This window comes from Megalobrama amblycephala, linkage group LG17, assembly GCF_018812025.1.
Source record: "Megalobrama amblycephala isolate DHTTF-2021 linkage group LG17, ASM1881202v1, whole genome shotgun sequence".
NCBI classification, from domain to species: domain Eukaryota; kingdom Metazoa; phylum Chordata; class Actinopteri; order Cypriniformes; family Xenocyprididae; genus Megalobrama; species Megalobrama amblycephala.
The window spans coordinates 3,321,867-3,344,060 of NC_063060.1; the positions used below are offsets into that span (position 1 = coordinate 3,321,867).

Consider the following 22,194-nt stretch of genomic DNA (forward strand, 5'->3'; position numbering starts at 1 on the left):
TAGCAATCAAATACCTTTAATTAGACATGATTTCTACAAGTAAATATTTTACAGTCTGCAGCATTTCACTGTTATTTCTAATGACAAATAGAACGCATTGAAACCAAAGACTATAGATTGAAACGGGATTTCTGAGCGAACATGTCCGATGATGACTACAGCTTCCATGCGTTCTTCATCATGGTGATGAAATACTCGTCGCTGTCAATAGAAGCACTGACCCCGCTGTAATAGTTCACAAACTCCTCCAGCGTCACCTGTCACAGGAAGAAATAAAGGTGCGTTCACGCCATGTCGTAATTACGAGATTACAACTTGTAAAAAGCGTTCACGTCCTTGTAGAACTCGTAATTAAAGCTTGTAAACTGGGAAACGTCTGGGAGTTCCTAGTACTCCTACTTGTACCATGTGACCGCTGCTAATTCATTTTGCCGTTGACGTGAAAAGCCACGAGTTGACATCTCGAAATTACGTTAATTACGACATGGCGTGAACGCAGCATAAGAAACATGAATATACATTAAAAACTCTGGTGTAGAAACAGTTGTCACTCAGACATTGCTAGTAAATGTAACAAACAATTATAAAGAAATGGCAAGTAGCCTAACACATTGAATTAGACGTGAAATTTGCAAGTAGAAAATCATGAAATAGTCTAGTATTTTCTTGTAAAACATAGGCTACTCCAATCATCTTTTTTTACAGCGTACAGAGGGAAATATGTATGGAATATATACTGTTGCCTTTGGCTTGCTTAGTTGGGAATACTTAATATTCAGCAATACTGCAATGATTTCTTCTGACTTTTTCTCAGAATTGTGTGATATAAACAACTGTGAGAAAAAATGTCAGAATTTACAGAGTTTACATCACGCAATTCTGACTATAACTCGCACGAGTTTATATTGTGCAATTCTGACTTCATAACTCACAATTATGAGTTTATCTCGCAATTCTGATTTTAGAACTCACAATTCTAAGTTTATACACTGCGTTCCAAATTATTATGCAAGTGAAATATCAGTAAGATTTCAGTACAATAAACATTCAGATTTTAGTTTTTCTAAGAAAATGTTTGTTCGTTTATTTATCCATGTCTTTTTAGATAACTGGTATCAATCTCAGACAAATTAATTTGCCAGATCTATGGAAACCCTACTTAGAGGTTGTTCCACATTATTAAGCAAGTCACAGTTCTCATGCAATATGGAGAGGAAGAAAGATCTATCTGAAGATGAAAAGCATGAAATGGTGCAATGTTGTGCAAAAGGCATGAAAACAACTAATATTGTGTGAAACTGAATAAGGATTATCGAATTATCATAAGATTTGTGAGTGATTTAGAGCACAGCAGAACTCGGTCAGATAAAGGCTTATTGAGGAAAGTTCCTGTCAAAAAAATTAATTGTATTAAAAGGGCAGCTATAAAAAAAAGCCAGTGTTGAGCAGCAAACAGGTATTTGAAGCTGCTGGTGTCTCTGGAGTCTTGAGAACCTCACCATGCAGGCTGGCAGTTGTGCGTAAAGATGCATTTTAGACACCACTAACCAAACCTAACAAAGAGAAGCATTTACAGTGGGTGTAGAAATACATTTTCAAACAGTTTTATTGCTGTGGTGTTTTTTTGCAGCATGGGATAGTGCATAGTCCATTGTATTTCAGAAGGCACTATCCTCCTTTTTATACCATAACTGAAAATGGCCAGTTATGAACTTTACATATCTTGCAAAAGTCATTTTAATACCCTGCATCTCACTTCCCAGTATTCCAGCCCAAATCATCACCCACCAGCTCCTTGCTGACGTCGCAGTCTTGTTGGAACGTGGTGGCCATTCACCAACCATCCAGAAATCCATCTGTTTAGACCATCCATTGTAGTACGGCATTAGTCAGTGAATAAAGCTATTTAAAAATGAGTCTTCATGTATTTCTAAACCCACTGTAAACATTTCTCTTTGTGAGGTTTGTTTTGGAGTGGCTGAAATGCATCTTTACGCACAACTGTCAGCCTGCATGGAGAGCTTCTTGAGACTCCAGAGACACCAGCAGCTTCAAATACCTGTTTGCTGCTCAACACTGGCTTTTTTATAGCTGTCCTTTTAATACAATTATTTTTTTTTGACAGGAACTTCCCCAATAAGCCTTTATCTGACCGAGTTCTGCTGTGCTCTAAATCACTCACAAATCTTATGATAATTCGATAATCTCCATTCAGTTTCACACAATATTAGTTGTTTTCATGCCTTTTGCACAACATTGCACCATTTCATGCTTTTCATCTTCAAAAAGATCTTTCTTCCTCCCCATATTGCATGAGAACTGTGACTTGCTTAATAATGTGGAACAACCTCTAAGTAGGGTTTCCATAGATCTGGCAAATTATTTTTTTCTGAGATTGATACCAGTTATCTAAAAAGACATGGATAAATAAACGAACAAACATTTTCTTAGAAAAACTAAAATCGGAATGTTTATTGTACAGAAATCTTACTGATATTTCACTTGCATAATAATTTGGAACGCAGTGTATTGTGCAATTCTGATTTTATAACTCGCAATTCTAAAATTATTTCATGCAATTCTGATTTTATAACTCGCAATTCTAAGTTTATATCTTGCAATTCTGATTTTATAACTCGCAATTACGAGTTTATATCGAGCAATTCTGATTTTATAACTCGCAATTCTAAGTTTATATCTTGCAATTCTGATTTTATAACTCGCAATTTACGAGTTTATATCGAGCAATTCTGATTTTATAACTCGCAATCACAAGTTTATATCGCGCAATTCTGATTTTAGAACTCGCAATTACGAGTTTATATCGTGCAATTCTGATTTTAGAACTCACAATTACGAGTTTATATCGAGCAATTCTGATTTTATAACTCGCAATCACAAGTTTATATCGCGCAATTCTGATTTTAGAACTCGCAATTACGAGTTTATATCGAGCAATTCTGATTTTATAGCTCGCAATCACAACTTTATATCGCGCAATTCTGATTTTAGAACTCGCAATTACGAGTTTATATCGAGCAATTCTGATTTTATAGCTCGCAATCACAACTTTATATCGCGCAATTCTGATTTTAGAACTCGCAATTACGAGTTTATATCGAGCAATTCTGATTTTATAGCTCGCAATCACAAGTTTATATCGAGCATTTCTGATTTTAGAACTCACAATTCTAAGTTTATTTCGTGCAATTCTGATTTTAAAACTCGCAATTCTAAGTTTATTTCGTGCAATTCTGATTTTATAACTCGCAATTCTAAGTTTATATCTTGCAATTCTGATTTTATAACTCGCAATTACGAGTTTATATCGAGCAATTCTGATTTTATAACTCGCAATCACAAGTTTATATCGCGCAATTCTGATTTTAGAACTCGCAATTACGAGTTTATATCGAGCAATTCTGATTTTATAGCTCGCAATCACAAGTTTATTTCATGCAATTCTGATTTTAGAACTCGCAATTACGAGTTTATATCGAGCAATTCTGATTTTATAGCTCGCAATCACAAGTTTATTTCGTGCAATTCTGATTTTATAACTCGCAATTCTAAGTTTATATCTTGCAATTCTGATTTTATAACTCGCAATTACGAGTTTATATCGAGCAATTCTGATTTTATAACTCGCAATTCTAAGTTTATATCTTGCAATTCTGATTTTATAACTCGCAATTACGAGTTTATTTCGTGCAATTCTGATTTTATAACTCGCAATTCTAAGTTTATATCTTGCAATTCTGATTTTATAACTCGCAATTACGAGTTTATATCGAGCAATTCTGATTTTATAACTCGCAATCACAACTTTATATCGCGCAATTCTGATTTTAGAACTCGCAATTACGAGTTTATATCGAGCAATTCTGATTTTATAGCTCGCAATCACGTTTATATCGAGCAATTCTGATTTTATAACTCAATATTCTAAGTTTATTTCGTGCAATTCTGATTTTATAACTCGCAATTACGAGTTTATATCGAGCAATTCTGATTTTATAACTCGCAATCACAAGTTTATATCGCGCAATTCTGATTTTAGAACTCGCAATTACGAGTTTATATCGAGCAATTCTGATTTTATAGCTCGCAATCACAAGTTTATATCGCGCAATTCTGATTTTAGAACTCGCAATTACGAGTTTATATCGAGCAATTCTGATTTTATAACTCGCAATCACAAGTTTATATCGAGCATTTCTGATTTTAGAACTCACAATTCTAAGTTTATTTCGTGCAATTCTGATTTTATAACTCGCAATTCTAAGTTTATTTCGTGCAATTCCGATTTTATAACTCGCAATTCTAAGTTTATATCTTGCAATTCTGATTTTAGAACTCGCAATTACGAGTTTATATCTTGCAATTCTGATTTTATAACTCACAATTACAAGTTAATATCTCACAATTCTGATTTTATAACTCGCAATTACGAGTTTATTTCGTGCAATTCTGATTTTATAACTCGCAATTCTAAGTTTATATCTTGCAATTCTGATTTTATAACTCGCAATTACAAGTTTATATCGAGCAATTCTGATTTTATAACTCGCAATCACAAGTTTATATCGCGCAATTCTGATTTTAGAACTCGCAATTACGAGTTTATATCGAGCAATTCTGATTTTATAGCTCGCAATCACGTTTATATCGAGCAATTCTGATTTTATAACTCAATATTCTAAGTTTATTTCGTGCAATTCTGATTTTATAACTCGCAATCACAAGTTTATATGTTGCAATTCTGATTTTAGAACTCGCAATTACAAGTTTATATCGAGCAATTCTGATTTTATAACTCACAATTACGAGTTTATATCGAGCAATTCTGATTTTATAGCTCGCAATCACAAGTTTATATCGCGCAATTCTGATTTTATAACTCACAATTACGAGTTTATATCGTGCAATTCTGATTTTAGAACTCGCAATTACAAGTTTATATCGAGCAATTCTGATTTTATAACTCGCAATTCTAAGTTTATATCGTGCAATTCTGATTTTATAACTTGCACGTACAAGTTTATATTGAGCAATTCTGATTTTATAACTCGCAATTACGAGTTTATCGCGCAATTCTGATTTTAGAATTCGCAATTACGAGTTTTCATCGTGCAATTCTGACTTTATAACTCACACGAGTTTATATTGCGCCATTCTGACTTTATAACTTGCACAAGTTTATATCGCGCCATTCTGATTTTATAACTCGCAATTACGAGTTTATAGTGCAATTCTGATTTTATAACTCGCAATTACGAGTTTATTGCGCAATTCTGATTTTAGAACTCACAATTACGAGTTTATATTGCACAATTCTCACTTTATAACTTGCAATTACAAGTTTATATCGTGCAATTCTGACTTTATAACTCACAATTACGAATTTATATCTCGCAATTCTGAGAAAAAAAGTCAGAATTATCTTTTAAATTGTTTTATTCAGTGGTGGAAACAAGTCATGGTCATGGAAAATTGAATTTTGCTGCAAGAAAACTTGACTGACATCATGAGTGGACTTCATGGAAACATAAAAAAGACATAAAAACATTATTTCCTTGCACAATAATAGTATAATAACTATACTCCTATAACATATGTATAGCTGTCAAAGGGATGAAAAAATAGTTCGCTTTGCCAAAAAAAAAAAAAAAGGTTTAAAAGTAAGTCAATAAAAAGTTTTAAAACTATTAAGTCTTGAAAGTAAGTCAGGTTTAATACTAAATCAATTATGATGAAATGTTGAAATGTAAAAAATGTGACTTTAAAAGTCATAATTATGACAAAAAAATATAAATTATGACATACCAAGTCATGAGATGAAGTCAAAATTATGACAAAAATTGAGATTAAAAAAATTAAATTGTGACATAAAAAATGGAAATTAAGATTTAAAAAGTCAATCAAAATTGAAAAAAAAAAATGAAATTATGACATACTAATTCATAATTATGAGATAAAAAGTTGACAGAAACAGACTTTTTTATCTATTTTTAATTGTCAGTGTATATTTTTAATTATATTTTTACCACCCTATTTTTAATTGTCAGTCTTAAGCAGTTTTGTCTTTAGTTACTTTTGTTTTTGTATCTTTTTGCATAGATTAAATTTAAAGTGGAAGCGACGGTTATGAAAAAGCCTACACCTTTTTCAGTTAATATGTATAATACTTATGGTATTGTGTATATGTGGACAAAAATGAACACTCTTGATGATGATGATAGTAATATCTAATCTGCAGACCCTCATTAGACTGTAAACACAGGAATAAATTGCAGGAACATTTCCATCCTTGTCGTACGGAGAGTCGAAGCTGTCCAGGAACGAGCGGAAGACTTGTTCTTCTGTCCACTCTCCGCTCTTGTGTTTGGGGTGATGTTTACTGTTGTAAACACCCTGTAGATCTTCTACGGTCACAACACTGTCTCCTGTCTTATCAAGCTTCTGGGACGCCTGACTGATCACCTGACTGCGTGCGCTCGACATGGGCGGCTGACACACAGACACAGAATGAAGCGGGATGCATCAAAGTTAGCATGAAAAATATGTTTTTGAAAATAGATGGGGGAACATTTCTGTACACGGACACGCCGTAGTTCTCCAGCCCCTTCTGGAACTCCTGGAAGTCCAAAGATTTACTGCCGTCATCATCCATAATGCGAAACGTCCTGGGAAAAACATTTATGTTTGTAGTTTAAATGCTGAACTTAAACATATTTTAATCATTATTATATTTTTAATTATTATATTACAATTATATTTTATTTAAGCTGCATTGTAAACTGTATTTATGCATCATAACTGATGTTGTCTTAAATAGAAATCTTTGTACCACACCACTTTTACTGTAATACAGAAATAATATTGCAATAATGAGAATTTACAAACTCATGAGAATCACAAAGAATAATGAGAATTACAAAACAACTTTTTCTGCATCTGGATACATTACAATATTGAGAATTGTTACTGTGTTTAATTTTCATGATGATTAATTTTCAAATAGCCTCCATTTACTTTATGCACAACATAAATTCTTTATTTTTTTGAAATCAGTGTTAATTTAGTATCATACTAATATTGCTTTTATTAATATTTTGAATTATTTTTTATTTGTACTTTGTGTTTATGTAAAAAAAAATTGTATAGGTTCTATTTATTTTTATTCCAGTTTTAATGTCTTATTTTAGTACATCAAGTTAAACTAAGTGAAAATGAGACATTGCCTTAAACCAGCTGAAATAAAATAATTTTTTTAATGTTATTTTAGTTTATTTTATTTCAAGCCATGTAAGTGTGTGTGTGTGTGTGTGTATATATATATATATATATATATATATATATATATATATATACACACACACACACACACACTGTGTAAAATATATACACTATATTGCCAAAAGTATTGGGACTTTGGGATGGATTAGAGCAGAGACTGCGAGCCAGGCCTTCTCGCCAACATCACTGCCTGACCTCACATATGCGCTTCTAGAAGAATGGTCAAAAATTCCGATAAAAAAAACACTCTTAAACCTCGTGGAAAGCCTTCCCAGAAGAGTTGAGGCTGTTATAGCTGCAAAGGGTGGGACAACTCCATATTAAACCCTACAGATTAAGAATGGGATGTCATTAAAGTTCATGTGCACGTAAAGGCAGGCGTCCCAAAACTTTTGGCAATGTAGTGAGTGTATATATGAAGAGTTTGGTTCCAAAACACGATAAACACCATTTTCAAAAAAATTGAGTTTCCGCCAAAATCAGTATTGTATCTGGTCGGTATTGAAAAGTCATTTATTAATTTTGTGCAAAATGCGATATCCGTCGTGTTATTCTGTCATGTTTTCTCCCTTTCTTTCCAAAACGCGACAAACGCCAGTCCCCTTTTTCTGCAGAACACGATATATCCGCTCAACCAATCACAGCACACCATTCCACGCACTGTAAACATTGAAAAAAAGCTGTTTTTAATACCAATGTACTCTGCAAATGTGTTTCTTTAACCGTGTGGTGACGCAAGATACTCTTTAATCGGTATGACAAATAATTTATAACATTAACAATTAACATTAACCCGTTGAATTCATTTTGGGAGCGACGGCTGAATATATTTTTAGTAAAATGTCTGTATATAAGATAAATATTGGCAAAGTTTAGACTCTGTCATATATGTGAATCAACTTACTTTGTTGTGTATTTTCAATTTGAAAAATAACTTTTATATAGATGGATTAATTGCATTTTGAAAAAAAAATATTTTTTTATAATAAACTTTTTAAAATCAAAATGTAGATTTGACTTTTTAATGTTTTTTATAACCAAAAGATGTTATGTGAAAGTTTGAAACAGAAAATAGTGGTTTTCATCTTGCCACTTTCTTGGTAAAGAAAACACCTTTTTATTCAAATTAAACAAAATGGAGTTATTGCGTTTTGGAATCAAACTCTTCATATATATAATATACAGTCAAACCAAAATTTATTCAGACACCTTGAACATTTAATTCATTAATACAGTTTATTCACTATAGTTTAAAAAATAGTAATAAAATATGACAAGATCTCAGAGTTAAACTGTGTCAGAAAATATTAATCTTAATTATGTCAGATAACACTTAAGCAAAACATGGTCAGGTCAAAGTGTCTGAATAATTTTTGGTTCCAAATTTTACTGGTAGTCCACTGTATGAAGAATTTTTGGATATAATATGTCACAGTTTACTTTATTTTGCTATCCTCACTTCCATAAATGAACTATAGTGTATTTATAGTGTATTTTTTAAAAGTCTAGAATATTTCCCTTGCCTTCCCAGACCCTTGATTCCTGCCGCACCCCTGCTGAGGCACTGCTGCCGGAGCTCCTGCACTGCATCTGTGGCCATCACTCTCTCATTCTCTTTCAGGTCAGGTGTATCTCAGGTCTTTGGTCTCTGTGGATTTATTTACTTATAGTACATTTGAACCCATAGTGTCTCAAAATAGCAGCTGAGTACACACATGTTCTTAAGATTATCTTAAGAAGTACTAAAGAAGATTTTTTTTAGTATATTAAGTAAAAAAGAATTAAGAAATAGTCTGCAAAAATAGAGCACTTTACATTATAGAAGTGTACTTTTTTCACCTGGGAAAGTAAATCTTCACCTATTTTATAATTTTGTCTTTCCAAGAATCGATAGAGAAAACAGAACTAAAGAGAACAGCTTCAGTATGCAACATTTATTTATTGATTAAATCGTTACACATTCAGGTCATGATGAATGAGACATGAGTAGCTGACTAAAGGTCTGTCAAGCTGAATTATGGTGCCATTCCTGTGTCACTCCTGCAGATGTGTATTTAACACCGGCCATCTTTCAGGATTAAGATTTTTGTAAATGATGCCCTAAAAAAGAGTGAGATTAAATTGAAGATTAAAGTTAAAAGTGACAGACTCTAAACATTTTTTTAAACCTACAGTACTTTATTTGAAAATGCATGCATTTTTAAACTTACAGGATCTTAGCACACAGAGAGCATTCATTGTCGTATGTTACCCCATCGGTTCCACACACAGCACGATGTGACCTTGTGCACATCGTAAACCTGCAATCAGGCTGGTCACATAAAAAGAAAAAAAAAACCTTGAGTTATTTGCACCTGGAGGGAAGCAATTCTACAGTCTTTATTTACTCACCACTCTTAATCCATCCGAAATGGCCACTGTTTGTCAAGAAGGAAAAACAAGGATTAAAGTTTATCATGAAACACATTAACTTGTTGTTTTGCCCAGGGCTGGTTCTAGACATTTGGAGGCCCTAGGCAAACTTTATGTTGGAGGCCCCCTGCTCCACACCCCTCCTAATAAAACAAATATTATTACTCCTTACCTTTTTATTTGACATCTGTTATTAACATTTTTATATTTTTATATAGCTAATATATATACAGCTATGGAAAAAATTAAGAGACCACTCTAAGTTCAGAAATCAATGTTAAGTGGTCTCTTAATTTTTTCCATAGCTGTATATATATATATATATATATATATATATATATATATATATATATATATATATATTTACTATATAATATAGTTTTATTTTTTAGGTAATCTCTTTTTTTTTTTTTTTGGTAGTAATTTGTTCAGTAATTTATTTACAGTAGCCTAACACATGCCTTAATCATTTTTTTGGACAGGATTTTTCCCTCCTTTTGAACCAATTTAAACTATATTATCATATGTATTGCAATGCAATACTTAAAATAGGCACTATACACTCTTAAAAATAAAGGTTCCAAAAGGGAGTTTTTACACAGTGATGTAGAGCTTAGATTCTCTGTCTGCCCGAGCCCGAGCCCGGACCCGACCCGACCCGCCGGGTCGGGCCGATATTTCACGCCACCGTCCTCGGGCCGGGTCGGGCCCTTGATAAAACACGTCACGTGTCATGGGCATCGTCTCGTCCACTTGCACTTGCAGTCTCGCACGCGTGACGCATCACACCTGCTGTGCGTGCTGTAGCATACTATTTAGTAGCTTAAATGCAACATGGAGCTTGAAGAAGCAAAGAAAAAATTAAAACAGGAGAATTAACTTTGAGCAAGTTTGGTGGAAAATCGGAGGTATGGAAACATTTTAAACTAGTCGTGGGGAGTGACAACATATGTGTTGGCTTTGTCTCGTGCATTAGCTAAATGCAGCACGCTGCTCGCCTATGACAAACAACGCAATTTACATGCTTCTTCCTTGTCGTATTATTCATTAAGATAATAATTAATAAATGCACGCACAATTATGTACTTGATAAATGTTACAGATATTTTTTACTATGCACAAACAAATGCCTTTCAACTTACATGTGCAAAATTCAGAATTAAATGAATGTGCTGCAATTTGTACAAAAAGAGAGTCTGTAGTAGCCTACGTATTTTAGCCATTAAATAAGCACATTTAGTTTCAAGTTTGTTAAGGGATTTTTTGAAGAAAGATTTTCTTTAAAGTGAATTTCGTTTAGTATAAAAAGTATCCTGGAAATTAACAGTTATTTATATGTTTAATAAATGAACATTTATTAAAATATATGTTTAATAAATGAACATTTATTAACAAGTTTAATGAATAATAATTAAACAATAAACATTTTGCTTATTAATAAATGTTCACCTTTTGATTGTTATTGTTGCCTCTAGTAATTATGTCTGATTTTTAATTTCAGACCTATTTTTGGTTCATTTTAAGACAGCCATATAGTCATTTTTAAACAGCTGGGTAAAAAAAAAAAAAAAAAAAAAAAACGGCCCAGCACCTTGGGCAAACATTTAACCCAACCACTAGGTTTGTCCATTTTCAACCCAGCATTTTTTTTAGAGTGTGGAACCATTTTTTTTTTTTTTTTACTTAGTGTGAAGAACATTCTAAAACAATGTAATGGAACTTTTTCACAAACCTACACAACCTACACAAATCTACACAAATCAACTATATCGTAAAAGTGAAAGCGACAAACTTAAGCATAAATACTTAATTAGGCCTACTTTATAAAATTGTACGTTGATTTTTCAATAAATATAACAACAATATTTATGTTTTGAAAACTGAAAGTATGTAGCATTGCGGTATAATGTAAACAGCAGAATTTAAAAGGTACAGACAGTTGAGATACTGTTTTCGAACATTAAAAAAGTAGCCTACTCTAGTGCTCTAATAGCATACTCTAGCTTTTTTTTTTTTTACTTTGAATACGAACTTTGCTTTTACTTAAGTATATATTCCGCTCCTGACTCGATGTCATTCATTACGCACAAATTTAAAGTGTCTGGACGCGTCGACGGCGCTCGCGTTCTTTTAAACTCGGCAAATGATATATCCAGAAATAACGCCGATCGACAGAACACGTTTATTTTTAGAATACATTACAATCAGTCCAAAAGAGATTATGACAACTCGCACACCTGCGAACTGCACTTCTTTGAGTGCCTGTTTAGCCTTTCGCTTTGCACCACATGAAGGATGTTCGTTTCGGCGCAATCATAATTCAATGAATTAAAGCCAGTCAGCTGCAGAAAAGTTGCATTTTCATAACTTTTTTTTTTCATCTATTTAGAAGGTGGGACCCACTTTGATACAGTTACAATAGTTGGTTTCAATACGTCTCGGTTACGTATGTAACCCTCGTTCCCTGAAGGAGGGAACGGAGACGTACGTCAGTAGTGACCGACGAATTGGGATATCGCTTAGAGAGCCCTATCAGCTTCGTGTAAACTAAAACAAGCCAATGGAATTGGCGTGCGATATTTGCATAATGCGCACCGCCCCCGACAGGTGTATATAAATAGGAAGCAGATGCAATCGCACTCTGTTTTTCGCTGAGGAGACAACTGGTGTCCGCGCTACAGCGAGGGTACAGAAACTGTGGCGACGGGACGTACGTCTCCGTTCCCTCCTTCAGGGAACGAGGGTTACATACGTAACCGAGACGTTCCCTTTCAGTCGGTCACGTTCGACGTACGTCAGTAGTGACCGACGAATTGGGATCCCAACTAAAGCGCCACAGTTACGAAACCCCTTCCAGTGCCCAGCGCAAGCTCAGCCGCCCATAGCACCGGCTGGCGGTGAAGGGGGCGAGCTTACACCGAGAGAGCCTACTGCTGTCTAACCACTACCCACTAAGTAAACTAGACACACTGGGGAAGCGAACCCGAAGGGACGCTGCGGAGACCACTACCTACCCAATGGGGGAGGAGTTTACGTGGGAATACACATATGGACTGGCCCGGGGGGCAGTACGCATATGGAGTCCCTGGGATGGCTCCACCTGGTTAGGGGGAGACTCATCTGACAGGTGACAGCAGAGCTGGCTCTGCTAAGGGAAAGACACGGACTCGGCCCGTAGGGAGTTTTAACCGTGGAAAATACACATATGGGACCGCTCACGTAGAGGGGTCACGACATATGGGCCCCAGCCAACAGACAGCGTCAGCGACGGATGTAGGCCTGGCATCAGACACTCCGCAATGTCCGAGCCGAAGGGGGAGGCGGAGGAGCTCGACAGGGTTCGCCAAGCGGGGAACACGACTGGAGAGAAGTATGCACGTATCCGGCCAGTGGCGGGAATGGCATTGCAAGCCGACACTTAGAGTGGGTACAACACGTCTACCGACTAGTGGATGCGAGTACACGTGAAGATACCGGCTCTACACGTAGGCTATAAAACCTAGCGAACGTGTTTGGTGTCGCCCAGCCCGCAGCTCTACAGATATCTGTCAGCGAGGCGCCATGAGCCAGCGCCCAGGAAGAGGCCACCCCTCTGGTGGAGTGGGCTCTCAACCCGAGCGGGCAAGGCACGCCCTGGGAATCATACGCCAAGGCGATGGCATCCACTATCCAGTGGGCCATCCTCTGCTTGGAGACAGCCTTTCCCTTCTGCTGGCCTCCGTAACAGATGAAGAGCTGATCTGAGGTCCTGAAGCTTCGCGTTCTATCCACGTAAACGCGCAGAGCGCGGACGGGACAGAGCAAAGCTAGGGCTGGGTCTGCCTCCTCCGAGGGCAGCGCTTGCAGGTTCACTACCTGATCTCTGAAGGGAGTGGTAGGAACCTTGGGCACGTATCCAGGCCGGGGTCTCAGGATGACGTGAGAATCACCGGGCCCGAATTCTAGGCACGTTTCGTCGACCGAAAATGCATGCAGATCCCCTACCCTCTTCAGGGAAGCCAATGCAACCAGAAGAACCGTCTTAAGAGACAATAGTTTCAGGTCGACTGATTGCAAAGGCTCAAAGGGATGACCCCGGAGAGCTGTGAGAACCAGGGTCAAATCCCAAGAGGGTACGGAGGAAGGGCGAGGAGGATTTAATCTCCTCGCTCCCCTCAGGAATCTGACGATCAGATCGTGTTTCCCCAGGGACTTACCCTCAACTGCGTGGTGATGTGCGGCGATAGCGGCAACATACACCTTCAGGGTGGAGGGAGACAGCCTTCGCTCCAACCCTTCTTGCAGGAAGGAAAGCACGGATCCGACCGAACATGATCGGGGGTCCTCTCGGCGAGAGGCGCACCATTCGACGAACAGGTTCCACTTCAACGCATAGAGACTCCTAGTGGAAGGAGCTCTAGCGGAAGTGATGGTGTCTACAACCGCTTGCGGGAGATCACTCAGAACCTCGACATGCGACGGGAGCGTAGACCACCTTGACGGTTGATGTACGCAACGGCCGCAGTGCTGTCTGAGCGGACTAGAACGTGCTTGCCTGACAACAGCTTCCTGAAGCGGGCCAGCGCAAGACGTACCGCTAGCAACTCGAGGCAATTGATATGCCAATGCAGCTGAGGCCCCGTCCAAAGACCTGCCACTGCATGCCCGTTGTACGTGGCCCCCCATCCCGTGGCAGAGGCATCTGTGGAGACCACAGCGTGCCTGGACACTTGTTCGAGGGGTACTCCGGCCCGCAGGAACGAAGGGTCCGACCACCGGACAAGGGTGCGACGGCAGCTCGGTGTCACGGGGACACGGAGCGTGCCGCACTGCCACGCCCATCTCGGGACCCGGCCGCGGAGCCAGTGTTGAAGCGGTCTCATATGAAGCAATCCGAGCGGCGTGACCGCGGCTGCAGATGCCATATGCCCCAGGAGCCTCTGAAAATCTTTCAGTGGAACCGCTGTCCTGCGCTTGAGCGAACTCAGGCAGTTCAACACCGACTGGACACGCGCCTCGGTGAGACGCGCAGTCCGTGCAACCGAGTCTAGCTCGAGACCGAGATAAGAGATCCTCTGCCCGGGGGCGAGTTTGCACTTGTCCCAGTTGACCCGAAGACCCAACCGGCTGAGGTGAGCTAAAACCATGTCCCTGTGTTCGCACAACTGCTCTCGCGAGCTGGCCAGGATCAGCCAGTCGTCGAGATAGTTGAGAATACGAACGCCCTGTTCCTTGAGGGGAACAATGGCCGCCTCCGCAACCTTCGTAAAGACGCGGGGTGACAGGGCCAGCCCGAAGGGTAGGACTTTGTACTGATATGCCCGACCCTCGAACGCAAACCGGAGGAAGGGTCTGTGTCGAGGCAGAATCGAGACATGAAAGTACGCGTCCTTCAGGTCTATTGCTGCAAACCAATCCCGGGGACGGACGCATTCGAAAATGCGTTTCTGCGTGAGCATCTTGAACGGCATCTTGTGAAGATACCGGTTCAGGACGCGCAGATCCAGGATTGGCCGTAGCCCACCACCCTTCTTTGGTACAATGAAGTAGGGGCTGTAGAACCCCGACTTCATATCGGCTGGAGGGACCGGCTCGATTGCATCCTTCGCCAGGAGGACAGCAATCTCCGCCCGGAGAACAGGTGCACTGTCCAACGACACCTGAGTGAAGTGGACACCCCTGAAAACCGGGGGACGCCGGGCGAACTGAATCGCATAGCCGAGTCTGATAGTGCGAATGAGCCAGCGGGACGGGCTGGGAAGCGTGCTCCACGCCTCCAGACTCCGAGCCAGCGGGACCAAAGGCACCACAGACGCACCGGGGATGGGGCAGCAAGGCAGAGAGGGACCCGACTCGGACGGCATGGGAGCGGCCCGGAGTGAGGTCGGACTCTGCGAGGCAGCAGTGCGAATGGGAGACGGCGCACGGGACGCGGTCTGCGCCACCACACTGTCGCCTACTGGCGAAATGGGAGGGGGTTGCGAGTGGCGAGGCGGGGCCTGGCACACTGGCAAACGCGCCCTCTTGTGACCTGGAGTTTGAGGAAACTGCTCTTTTTGTGGCAAAGTGGGTACCGCTGGACTCCGGAGAGCCAGCGGCGGTAGATGGACAGACGCCACAAAATCCCCCGGCCCTCCTCCGGGGGTGGGAGAGCAGATGGAATACTCTCCCGAAGGGCAGGAACCTTCCGCTCCAGGTCGCCCGTCTCAGGGCCGAGTTTTCCCCGACCGCTTGCCACCTGGCTTGGCAGAGACGGGCTGGGCACCACGTCCGCGACCGGCACCCTGCTGTTTGGCTGGTGTAGGCTGCTGCTTTGCCGACTTAGCAGGGGCGGAGGAAGACGCAGGCGGGCGCCCTCGGCGACGAGCGGGCTGAGGCTGAGCCACGGGCGGCTGGGTGGAGGCAGCAGCGGACCGCCGTGGCATGACATGTCTGATAGCCTCAGCCTGCTTCTGTGCAGCGGAGAACTGTTGGGCACAGCTCTCCACCGCGTCGCCGAAAAGGCCGACCGGAGACACGGGGGAATCCAGGAACCGATGTTTGTCGGTCTCCCTCATGTCTGCCAAGGTCAGCCAGAGGTGGCGTTGCTGGACTACCAGAGTAGACATCGCCTGGCCAACAGAACGCGCTGTCACCCTCGTTGCCCGGAGGGCAAGGTCAGTGGCAGCGCGCAGCTCCCCAAGCAGCTGTTGGTCAGGACCTTCCTGGGGCATCTGCGACAGCGCTTTTGCCTGATAGACCTGCAAAAGGGCCATCGCGTGCAGGGCAGAGGCAGCCTGCCCACAGGCACTGTAAGCTTTCTCAGTCAGACCGGCTGAGAATTCACAGGCCTGGGACGGGAGACGCGGCTCACCGCGCCCGCCAGCGGCCGTTGGACACAACTGCATCGCAACAGACCGCTCGACTGGCGGGAGCTTCGCGTACCCCCTGGCTTCCCCGCCGTCCAGGGAGGTGAAGGCGGACGAGGGACCAGGCCCTGTACGAGCCCCATACGGAGCTTGCCAAGACCTGGTCACCTCATCGTGTACTTCCGGGAAGAAAGGCATTGGGGCGGGACGCTGGATTTGACCAGCGCGACCCCCCCCAAGTACCAATCGTCCAACCGAGATGGGCCGGGACAGGGTGGAGGGTTCCACTCAAGCCCGACGCACAAGGCGGCCCGGGAGAGCACAGCCGTGAGCTCGGGATCCGACTCGGGCCACGCTACCGTCCGGGCGGCAGCGCGTCCGGATCTTCATCCCCCGAGGACTCAGGCTCACCTTCCGATGCAGCAGTCGACATCCGATCCGCCGCCGGCACACCAAAGGTAACGGCTGGACAGTCCGTAGAGGGCCCAGCGGAAACCAACGGTGGCACGATGGGTTGCGGTGCTGATGAGGCGGCAGGGGCCCGAGGAGCGTTTCCGCTCGGCGGGGAAGCCCTGACCGTAAGCCTCAGGTCACCCTTCCTATACACCGCCGAACCGTCATTCCGGCCCGGGCCGGAAAAAACGGTCGAACGGGGCACAGGGGAGGGGGCCCCCGCTTCCTGAGACTTCAGAAAGGAGAGTCTCGACCTCAGCACCGCGATAGTCATGTTCCCGCAATGGGAACATGAACCATTCACAAAAGCTGCTTCAGCGTGCTGAATGCCCAAACACGAGATGCAACGATTGTGCCCATCAGCAGGGACCAGGGAACGACCGCACCCATTAACGCACAGACGAAATGACATACTGTCAGGGTTCGTCTGTAAAGCTCTTTTAGAAGGGGAAAACAGTCAACTCGCTCGTGCCGAAGCACACAGGGAGTGACGCGATGTGCCAGGTACACCACTCCCTGGACACACAGAGGAACCGGCCCAAATCGCAACACACACACTTTCACTCTAGGCGTGTGCTGTGAAAACAGCAGTTGAGAGCTATAGCTCGGATCCTCGGGAGCTCGCGACCTCGCTGTAGCACCGTTACACCGGCACACACGGCTTGCTGTGAATCCTCTTCGAGGCAGTTTAGTTCACACAAACAGTCTTCTTAAACAGGACACCACTGAATGGCTCCGAAGCGAAAGACAGAGTGCGATTGCATCTGCTTCCTATTTATATACACCTGTCGGGGGCGGTGCGCATTATGCAAATATCGCACACCAATTCCATTGGCTTGTTTTAGTTTACACGAAAGCTGATAGGGCTCTCTAAGCGATATCCCAATTCGTCGGTCACTACTGACGTACGTCGAACGTGACCGACTGAAAGGGAACTAAGAGTCACTGAGGTGAGAGTCACTGTGAATTCATTTATATCCAATGGAAAAAGAGCCTAGTATTTTGCTAGGGGGATGTCACGGCAGTGGAGGCAGGAGGCCCCTCCTCCGTGCCCGAGGCCCTAGGCAACTGCCTGCTCTGCCTATAGGTAGCGCCGGCCCTGGTTTTGCCCATACAATGAAAATCAATGAGGTTTAATGTTGTTTTGCTGGACAAAAACAGAACTTGAATGTGAATTACTGAAACAATGAAACTCTTCATTATGAACCAAATTAGACTGTTGCAGAGTATCAATATATGTTGCAGATCCTCATGTGACAAATTAGCAACATCCTAATATCAGTTGTTTTTGTGAATGAAATCATTACATTACTCACCTAGGACGCAGAGAAGGATGATGACTCCTTTTGCAAACATTGTTCCCAACCTGAGAGTCAGTTCACTAAAACTGACGATATGATCAGTGATAAAATGATCCGGCTATTTATACCAACACTGTATCCACCTCTAAACGTGGGAGTGGACCGTCCATCCCACCGTTTCATCACATCACATCACATGACACACGCAGACGGAGGTTTACTAAGCACCTTTTGTTTGATAGATTTATTTGGCTGGTAGGTGTGTGTCAAATGAATAATCATTCATGTCCATGTTGTGGGAAACATATACAGTTTAATCTCTCTGATTTTGCCAAATCATTCAGTTCCTGTAAAACTACTCAACTGGGGAACTATTTTCATCAGAGCGTCTGTGCAAAGTACAAAAATGTTACACAAATTATCTTTTCTTTTTTTTTTTTTTTTTGCACATTTATCTGTCTTGTCCAAAACAAGGCTGTTCATTTATTGGTTTTTAAAATATGATACATACATATTTGCAGGGGTGGAGCCAGACAGTGTAAACATCCAGGGCTTAGCCCAAGTCAATATTTGTCCAAAGACATTTTAATTTTCTGTTAACAGCTTTACTGACATGAAAGGAGCTTTTGTTGTAGTATTGTTGTTCAGAAAATGTACATTATTTGGCACTGTTATAGTTTGTTGGGTGTACCTCCTCTAGGGAGGTCCAGGGGCATGCCCCCCCGTAAGAAAATTTTGTACATTTTAAGGTTAAATGCATCAATCTGGTGCACTTTGAGAGCTCAAAACTTAAGAGCTTAAGCCCATACAGTATGCAGATTGAACAAAGAAACAGCATTGACTCGTACCTGGACATTAAAGAGGGCTCAAACATCTTTATAGTTGTGATATAAAGTCTCAGTCTACATTGTGTTTTAGGATGCCAAACAATTATTAATAAAATAATAATATAATAATGTTTTATTATTATATAATTATTCATGACAGTAATTTCCATATATTGTAACAAAAGCACTCTAAAATAAATGACAATTTTTATTAGTTACTAACTTTACACAACAGTATAGGGAAATGACAACACTTTTGTACTAATTTCTTTTTAAAAGATGAATCCTTGAGCTTTTATTTTGATCACCAGATCAGCTGATCGCGTGCGGAAATGTGTGCTGCCATCGAGAAACACGGTATTGTTGACCTTGTTTATTACTACAGAAGCTGTTCTTTAGTGTAGCATGTCACATTACCCATCAAAAGCTTGGGGTCAGTAAGATTATTTTTTAATGAATCAATGCATGAATTTATATGTAATGTACATTAATAAATACACTATTCCAAGGAGGGACACATTAAATTGATCAAATATGACAGTTAAGATATGTAATCCACGTAAATATGAAGCAACACAACTGTTTTTAACATTGATAATAATCATAAATGTTTCTTGAGCAGCAAATCATCATATTAGAATGATTTCTGAAGGATCATGTGACACTGAAGACTGGAATAATGATGCTGAAAATTCAGCTTTGATCACAGCAATAAATTAAAAATTGTAATACTAGACTTTAAATGATAATAATTGAAATATTACTGTTTATATTTTATTTTTGATAAAATACAATGAATGTACCCTTGGAAAGTAGGTGAATGTGAAATGTCAATGTCAAAAACATTAAAAAAATAACGTTAAAAAAATAAATCTTACAGATCCAAACTTATGAATGATAGTGTATGTTATGCATGTAAATCTTTGCTAGGGATGAAATAAAACAAATATTCTTATATTGATTTTCTTTTATTTCTTTACTCGACAGGCTATTTTCTTACTTTCAGTCAGGCGACTGGAGCAGAGACCTGGAGGACAAAACATCCACAGAACTGCAGGACAGGCCTGTTAACAACAAATATTACATTGCGTCTCAAAAAAAAGGTAAACACAATATGAAAGTAAAATGCACGTTTTGGGCACTTGTGATCCATATACAGCACTTGCAGCAGTATTTCAATCACTAAACTGTGGAGTATTCACTATAAATACCTTAAAGTAATAAAATAGTAGAATTAAAAGATCAAATTATTTATACAGCTTATTGATGTTGCATACTATATACAGGTGAGCAGATAAGCCTAGAACATAAATGCAATGCCTAATGACAAACTGTGTGCTCTGTGTGTTCTAGGCTCATCTGCTTGCCCGCCTGTATACATAGTATGCATCATCAATAAGTTGTATATTGAATTTGGCCTTGTTCCTCTTCCAACGCGTTCATCAAACAGCTGTGGCAACTCGGATCAGTCTACAAACACGGTGAGTTATGTCATCCTTTCCCAGTGTTACATCGTGTTCCATCTGTCACATGTTTAGCATAGCCCTCTCTGTCAGCGATGAGGGATTTACACTCTTCCGTTCCAATAAGAACATCAAACAGGTTCTCCCCACTCAGTGACGCACCCACTGAGAATCCTGTTGAAAGTGCCCTAGTAATTGGTGATTCTATTACACGGAACGTGAAAATAGAGACACCAGCCACCATAGTCACATGTTTGCCGGGAGCCAGAGCACCTGACATCAAAGCAAATTTAAAAGTGCTGGCTAATGCTAATCGTAAATACTCCAAAATTATTATTCACGTCGGCACAAATGATGTTCGACTTTGCCAGTCGGAGATCACTAAAATTAACATTAAAGAGGTGTGTGAACTCGCAAGTACAATGTCAGGAGAAGTAATTTGCTCTGGTCCCCTTCCTGTTCGTAGGAGTGATGAGATAGTTAGCAGATTATCATCACTCAATGGCTGGCTGTCTAAGTGGTGTCTGCAGAATAATATAGGTTTCATAGATAATTGGAAAAGTTTTTGGGGCAGACCTGACCTGTTGAAAAGAGATGGTATTCATCCCTCCCGGGATGGTGCTGCTCTTCTCTCTAGTAATATGGCACATAGTCTTAGAGCTGAAACATGACAAACTACGGCCCAGGTCAGGAAGCAGACAGACTGGCTAAACCGACCGTCTGCTAGCTGCCTCACGTTACAGAAGTCAGATAAATCCCAACACATAGAAACTCTTACACCTAGATATTATCACATAGAGACTGTGTCTGTACCCCGAATCAATAAAAACAAAAAACTTCCAAACCCATTTAATGGAAAAAATTTAATTGATGTTCAACAAATAAAAAATCGAGATAATAATGATAAACAAATGATAAAGCTTGGATTGTTAAATATTAGATCACTTTCTTCAAAAGCACTTATTGTAAATGATATTATCACAGACAATAATCTAGATGTGCTGTGTTTGACAGAAACCTGGCTAAAACCGGACGATTACATTACTTTAAATGAATCTAGTCCTCAAGGTTATGATTATCGACACAATCCTCGACAGAAAGGCAAAGGGGGAGGTGTTGCTGTAATTTATAGTAATATTTACAGTATTAGTCAAAAGTCTTTCAAATATAATTCCTTCGAAGTGATGGTGCTTTACGTAACTGTCACGATCACGTCTGTTCCTGTCACATCCCGGACTACATTTCCCATGATCCTCCATTGCTCATCACCTGCACTCACTTCACAATCACTCCACACTAATCACCACACCCAGCTGCCATGCATTACCTGGACTATAACAGACTCACACACTCATCACCTGATGGCGAAGTCTTGTTTTCACTTGTGTAACATTTCTGAGCGTTTCCCTGTATCCTGTCTGCCTATCTGTTCTTGATCCTGTCTGGTTACCCGTTTATGATTCCTTGCTGCATACCTCTGGACTGTTTATTGTTTCCTGGTCTGTGAATGATATCTGCCTGCCTCGATCTACTGCCTGTACCCTGACAACGATTCTGCCTAGCCCTTGCTGTTCCTGTTTGCCCCTGCTTAGACCCTGCCTGTACGACCACG

General features: G+C 40.7%; 1 long non-coding RNA gene and 1 pseudogene across 1 annotated transcript; both read right to left on the reverse strand.

Annotated features, from left to right (window-relative positions):
* Positions 1-9,146, reverse strand: LOC125251514 (annotated as a pseudogene).
* Positions 9,147-9,218: 72 nt separating this feature from the next.
* LOC125251515 lies at positions 9,219-18,435 on the reverse strand. The gene is made up of 4 exons (XR_007181019.1): positions 18,308-18,435; positions 9,691-9,716; positions 9,510-9,610; positions 9,219-9,399 (listed from the first exon to the last, which is right to left on the reverse strand). It is a non-coding gene; the product is annotated as an uncharacterized LOC125251515 (long non-coding RNA).
* Between the last annotated feature and the right edge of the window lie 3,759 nt (positions 18,436-22,194).